We start from the raw sequence: 7357 nt of genomic DNA, 5'->3' as shown, positions 1-7357 counted from the left end.
AGCGGGAAGGCACCATACTCGCACCTACCTCCCTAGATCTTATTCTCAGAGGTGAGTGACTCGGTATGGAGAATTAATGAGACAACCCCTGGGCTCAGGGAGATATTGCTGTGGGCAGATCTCACCGTTGACTGGGCTACACCTGTTGGACATTTTCCAACCCTGGCTAAATGCTCAGAATTCACTTTTCATGCATTTTCCCAAACAAGGTGGGAATTACAAAGAAGGGTTAATAACAAAGACAACAGAGATGTGGGCTTGGGTGGTTTCATTTCAGCATTATGATCCTGTGTTTATCTATTACCTGAAAACGCATTCATGTAGTCTTACCAAAAAACTACTGCCTGTGATTTGCCAATCATGCTTCCGCTGAAGTCGATAGGAATTTTGTCACTGAACTAAGTGCAAGTAAGCCTGGTCATTGTCAGCATGAATGCTCACAGCTGTAACTGCACACATGCCACTCCTCTGTGCAATCTCATGTGGTATATATGTATATATTGGGCTAATCTGTGTGCTCAAAGATTTCTTCTGTGACAGGGCAGCAATTTTCTGAGTGTAGGGAAAATTCATGGCACCTGAATCTTGGCTCTTGGTTCAGGGTCATTTCTGGTGAGAGCTGTGCAAAACCACGCTGCTCCGTTGCTGCTTGCTGAAACCATACACTGACGCTCATTCCAAAGTTTGTCTAGCGACTGAATTATAATGCAGCCCCTACTTTTCTGGAAGCCTTTGCTAATCTAAGGAGGGCTTTCTGGAGTTCATTCCAATGGGTGAATGGGCTTCACGGCAATCAACATGGAGGTTGCATGGGATAGCTTCCTTTTGTCCATATTCTTGGGGTAAGATATGGAGCATACATTTCCGGCACGTAGCCTGCTGTGCACCTCTCCTTTGTAGCCAGTGGATTATCATGGACTCACTGAACTTGCCTTTGACCTGACAAAGACCCCCCGACACTGCTCCTGCTGGAGAGGCCGCTGTGAAGTCCACCTGTGTCACATGCAGTCAGCTGCTGAATACCTCTTGTGCTTCTTTGCATCCCGCTGTCCATCTAGAGCGGGCAGTGAAACGGTGGTGGTACTGCTGTGATCTGCCCCCCCCGACCAGGCTAAGTAACTCCTTTTCATGAGTGCTAATGACACAGTACAACTGGATTTGTGTATATTCTTGATAGAAAATAAAATTCTGAAGCATCTTGGCTACAAGATAACGTTATCATCCAAGCACAAATCCCTCAGTGACTTCCAATTCAGGCAGGAAGTTTTTCCTTTAATTCAAAACACCAATTAGGACAAAACTCTTCAAAGAGCAGCAAGGACTCATTACCTGCTATTAACAGTCACTGCTGTCAGATGAATCATAAGGCTCTCCTCTAGCCCTTGCGTGCCAGTAATTGCATTTTTATACAAATTCCAGGGCAATTCAGTTTAGTCTTCCTCACTTGCATGCCTACCTAGGCGACTCAGTGCGAAGTCATAGAGTTTTGTAAAATATCAAGTTGGTGAAAGAGAAATGGATCACAGATGTAGGCTAATTTTTATGCCTTTGACACTTAATATGGCCCCCCTCTCGTGATGCCTGGGCACTTCTCCCCACTACACATTATAGATGCAGAAGTGCAGCACAGAGACTCGGGGTGCCTACACAGCTTCTGCTGGGCTTTTGGGAAGGGCGCCTCACCTGGCTACTGGGGAAGCTCTGCATTTTCTAATCTAGGAGAGAAGCAGTGAAGGCACCTTCGGGGCATACGTCACTGCACCCCCCAGCATGCTTGAGAGTGGAGTTGGAGGAGTGCTCAGCATAGCTTTATCACCTTATTTCAGGGTTTGACACATATGGAGTGGAACTGGTGGGAAAGGGTTCCTTCTTGATGGCACTCCTAGGAGCTCCATGGATCTAGTTGCCCAAGATCATGAGACGTTTGTAGTAGGTCTCCGAAATGCCAGTCTAGTGCTCTAATTCCTGGACCATCCTGCACCCCTGTTCCTTCAACAATATAATTGATTGCAACAATCCTCTGATTTCTATGATTTATATTACTTTATAAGATGTTGGTAAATCAACTGTGGCATGTATAGGCCAAGACCTAACTATGATGCCATCTCTGCTGTTAAATCTCTGCTGAGAAGTGAAGAGGGGCTGCCAGTTTTATGGAGCATGCAGGTCAGAGAGATGCCGACTCTGGAGGTTCTTCTGTAGTTTATATCTACTTTATGTACAAATATATATTGTCCCTACCTCTGTTTTTCTTTGTTCTAAGCTATAAGATTTAAATATCACTTGACTGATTTGTAAGAGTTAAAAATTATTATAACCGCATAACATATTATTCAGGGGGCCTAATCCATGCTAGAATTATACCTCTTTTAAGTTGCATAACTGTTTTGTGCCTAATTCACTTATCATACTGATATAAAATAGGAGCAGATCCACCTAAAGTCAGCCTAATTACATCAGTAAAAAGGGAGAAACAGACATTATTCCCAGTATATCATCTGGGTCTCTACTGGCAGGTGTTTGCTGTGCCTACCAAGGAGCTAAACATGTTAAATCAAGTGTTGCTTTTCATCAGGAGCTCCTTTTTCACACAGGGATATTTTGAATGGAAGAACAAAATCTAGGTTGACAGGAGAAGGATTTAGAGGTTGGGTTGTTTTAGAAAAACTAATATGGTAGCAAAATAAACTGCATATACTGTCATCACAGTGTCTGCAGAATCAGTTGATAGAGGAATAATGCATTTATCTAAAAAAACCAGATACACGTTCACCTAACTGAATCAGACCGACAGCATTCCTAATTTTACATCAGCCTGTCTTGCCTCTAGATTTTAAAAGATAAAGTCTATGACAGTGGTTTGCAACATTTCTGGACTTGAGGCACCCCTCAGGGGACTCAAGGTACTCAACCATGACTTTTGGGAATTGGTTTTTGAAACTGAGTGCTGCTCAATTTATATATTACAGTGCTTACGTTCCTACACAGGGACTGGACAGCAGGTTTTCCAGGCAGGGACAAGGCTGAGCCTGGCTTATCAGTTTATTTTATCTTCTCACGCCTCACTTATCTCATAACACCTTGTAGCACCCTTCAAAGTATCTGACAGCACCCTAGGGTGCCCTGGTACCCTCCTTCAGAAACATTGGTCGAGGGGTCACTAGGAACTCACATGGGAAAATTTCTGTGTTTTTGGAAAATTATGGAAAATTAAGCATTAATGCCTGGTATTTGCGGGAGGTTATTAAAATAAATACTAACGATGTGGGGATATTTTTTTAAATCTTGGAGTTAAAATTGACCATACTAAATGAATGTAGCCTTTTAGAGTTGCTTGAGATAGTGCAAAAGTAGGAAGTTGGTAAGAGTTATGGTGAAAGGCCATTTGCAAGTTGCTGTTTAAGAAAACCATCTCAGTGATTATTACCAGTTTCCCATCAGCAGCATACTGGGCTACAACTAGGTAATGGCCAAAGTATGACATTCTCGAGTGTTAAAAGACAAATGGATTTTGTTGGGGAAAGATCTCAAGCATCTTCAAATCCCATAGCAGTGAATAGTATTCAAAACCTTGCAGGACCAGCTCTGTGATTGTGGCTTTCCCAATTCAGACCTGGTGTAAAAGGGTGCATATCCGTTCGTTTCTTTGAGGTTGTACTTGGCTATACCAGATTTGAATATGGCCCTTTGTGCTTTCTCTTTATCAACCTAATGCCTGTCACCTTGGGATCCAACGGCCAGAAAAATGGCCTATTCAATGGACACTCTCCTTTAACTAACACCTGTGAATATTCCTCTGAAGATCTCACTTTACTTTCATTTAAGGATTTATTTTAGGTTTACATTAGGATCGGGAATCGTAACACTGATTGACAATGAATAAGATAGTTTTTATGACATTTGTCCAACTTCCAAGTTGATTATTTTAAAGCAGCTGTTTTCAAACCCTGGAGCGTGCCCCTGAGGGTCATGAAGAAACGTTGTGGGGGGCAGGGTGCAATGCAGAGGGATGCAGGCAAGAAGTTTGCAAGGAGCTTGCTCTGCTGCAGCCCTCTGGGGAGATGCAGGGGCAGGGAGCCCCAGACAGGCTCTGCCAATGAGCTGCTGCACCTCTGGGAGCTTGGCACGGTAGGCACACAGCTTAGAGCCGCAGCAGGGCCAAGGCAGATGGTGCTGGAGCCACAGTGGATGGAGCCTGCCCCGCTGAGTTGAGCTGAGCAGAGCTGCTAGGATGAGGGGTGCCCTGCGTCTGGCTGCAGTGCTCCTCTGGGGTAAGGGGGGGCACAAACAGAATTGTAAATCAAAGGGGGCCTCAGCTCAAAAAGTCTGAAAATTGCTGTTTAAAGTCTGTTTACTTAGGAGAGACCCAAGTGGTTATTAGATTAAAAAAAATCAGTTACAATGAATATTATTTAAAAATACAGAGAGGAAAAATGACCCAAGTTGGGGGAAAAAGGGATATTTAAAGTATGTAGTTCACCCTCATTTTTAGCAATTTGGAGACAAAGAGAATAAATGAATGACAAAATTTGCAGTCTTAGAGGAATATTATGTTTCTGTGGCTAAAACCCTAGGTGCAAGTTTGACAGTATACTCAAAAAGTCAGTTGTAATTTTCTGCCCATCTTCCATTTTTGTTATTAGTCATAATGGGGCCTTTTTGTATTCAAGGTTTTTAACAGTCTCTTTGATGCAACGGGTAGGTTCAGGCCTGCCAGTGAAAATTGCTATTATAAAATTGATAAATGCTGGGGGAAGGGGAAAGCAGAGGAAACCCAATTGTATGGAAGGTGTTCTGTTGGAAGAGAGTAGCTTTATTCTCAGTCCTGGTCTATGTTGCGGGTGGGCAAAATGCGGCCTGTGGGCCAGATGCGGCCCACCAGGCCATTCTATCTGGCCTGCGGGGCCCCTAAAAAATTTAGAAAATTAATATTGATCTGCCCCTGACTGCCTGTCATGTGGCCCTTGATGGCTTGCCAAAACTCAGTGAGCAGCCCTCCGCCCGAAATAATTGACTGCCCCTGGCTATGTGGATTCCACCCTGCCTGAATCAGTCACTATGGTCCCACTTTTTAAATGGCCAGAGTGGGCAACCTGGTGGAAGAAAGGCTAAAAATGTCCGAAGTCCAGGGGAGAGGACTTGGGATCTCTCTAGCAGGGCCTACACAGGCAGAAACTACCACTGCTTGAGTGAATGTATGTCTAAGCACTTACAAATTATATGACCGTCTCTGTCCTGAGTGGAAGATCTGAAACCGATGCCTTCTGCATCCGGACTGGGGTCAAACAAAGTTGTGTGATCACCCCCACCCTGTTCACCATCTTCCTGACTGTCATTGTCTACCTCATCCGAGATTATCTACTGTCCGGCATCAGTATCCAGTATCGACTGGATGGGAAGCTTTTCAATCTTGGCCACTTCCAGGCAAAAGCAAAACTCACCGCCAAAGACATCCACAGCCTTTAGTTTGCAGATGATTGCTGCATGATGGCTCACTTTACATAGGATGTGCAAGTGACCTTAGAGCTCTTCAACGCTTTGTGTAAGAGACTTGGCCTGTCCTTGAATGTTGAGAAGATTAAGGCTCTCCACCAACCATTCCCAGGCCAGCTGAACATCCCACACACTATTTACATAGACGGGGAGGCTCTGGAGTACGTGGAGCACTTCCCATATCTCGGCAGCCACCTCGCTCAACAGGTTACCATTGATAAAGAAGTCCAGCACTGGGTCAACTGTGCCAGTGCTGCCTTCTTCAAGCTGTGATAGCGTGTCTTCAAAAATAGAGAACTTCAGAAGTCAACAAAGGTCCTGGTTTACGAGGCTGTCATGCTGACCACCCTCCTCTACTGCTGTGAAACTTGGACCATCTATCGATGTCATATTAAGACCCTCAAGGGCTTTCACCAGCAGTGCTTTCTTCGAATCCTGGGGTTCAAATGGGAGGACCGCTGGACCAGTGTGACCGTCCTCCATGAAGCTGCGTCCACAGGCATCAGAACCTTGCTCTTGAGAAATCGAATTCATCCACTTTGGGCCACTCTGTCCGGATGTCCAAAAACTGCCTCCCTCACCAGATTCTCTTTTCCCAGCTCTCTACTGGCCAATGCTTAAAGGGCGGCCAAAGCAAACAGTACAAAGACACACTCAAGGTAGCCCTCAAGCATGGAGGCATCAACACCAATGGCTGGGCAGAGCAAGCTGCTGACCATTCGGTGTGGTGCCACCTGGGCCACCAAGGCGTGCATCACCTTGAGGCCCAACGACTTGATACTGGGGTGGAACAGCTGCAGCAGAGGAAGGAGAACGAGACCAACTCGGGGCTGCAAATCCCACCCTCCCATGCAATAACATGCCCCCATTGCCGAAGAATGTGTGTATCCAGAATCAGGCTCCTCAGTCACCTGAGGACCCATCAAGCCTGATGGACATCATCCTCGACTCTGAGGGACTGCCGTCGGTGAAATCAACTTTATTAGAAGGAGTTCAGTAAACACAATGGGCCCAGTTAAATTGCTAACACAGCCCAAAGACCATTTCAGGAGGAGTTTTGGAAGCACAAGGAATGCAGTCTTGTAGCTGAGGCTTGGGACTCTTCAGTAATCTGTTTTAAACTTGGTGGGAGGAACACAGCTTGCAGGAACGAAGCAATCAGTGGATTGCCCTGATTTCTAAGGAGCCCAGTCTGCATGTCCATGGCTAGAAGATGGAGTAATAGCATCTCTTGGCAATAGGTCTACTGATAAAGAGCCACTTAAGCTGGACAACCATGGAACCCTTTCAGGTATTAACTAGCACACCATATAGAAAACAGATTCTGAAGTGGACGTCAGTGCAGGATCAGGCCATAGTTACACATATACATAATAAGGATATGTTAGAAAATTACAGGCCCTGAAAGAGTTGCTGTGGCAATCATCTTAATCTGACAAAGAGCACACATGCTAATTCTATATGGCAAAGTTTTTATGACACAGTAATAGCTTTGACAACTAGTAGGCACACTATGAACCTGAAGTTCTGAATTCATTAATGAGGCCAGCTTTGCTTTGTGTTCTGCTTTCAACCAAATTCAAAGGCATGAGCCCGATTTGGGGAAGAGCGTTCTTAAATCATTTGTTTTGGAAAAAAAAAGCAAAGCCATAGTAGGGGAAACCATCAGGCTGCCCACTTAACAATCTGAATGGTAAATGGACGAGCAACCAAGCTCTCAGAAATGGTTCACAAGAGTCCCTGGGTCACATCAAGTGTCAGTCAACATTTATAATTGGCAGCACAGAAGAATCACAATCCTACCACAGAGTCCGAAGCACAGAGCTTCAGAATAGAAAGCTTACCTTCCTCAAGCGGTGGGACC

The sequence above is a fragment of the Gavialis gangeticus genome, unplaced genomic scaffold, assembly GCF_001723915.1.
Source record: "Gavialis gangeticus isolate Ggan-Ray unplaced genomic scaffold, GavGan_comp1, whole genome shotgun sequence".
Lineage (NCBI taxonomy): Eukaryota > Metazoa > Chordata > Crocodylia > Gavialidae > Gavialis > Gavialis gangeticus.
This window is presented reverse-complemented; position numbering follows the sequence as displayed.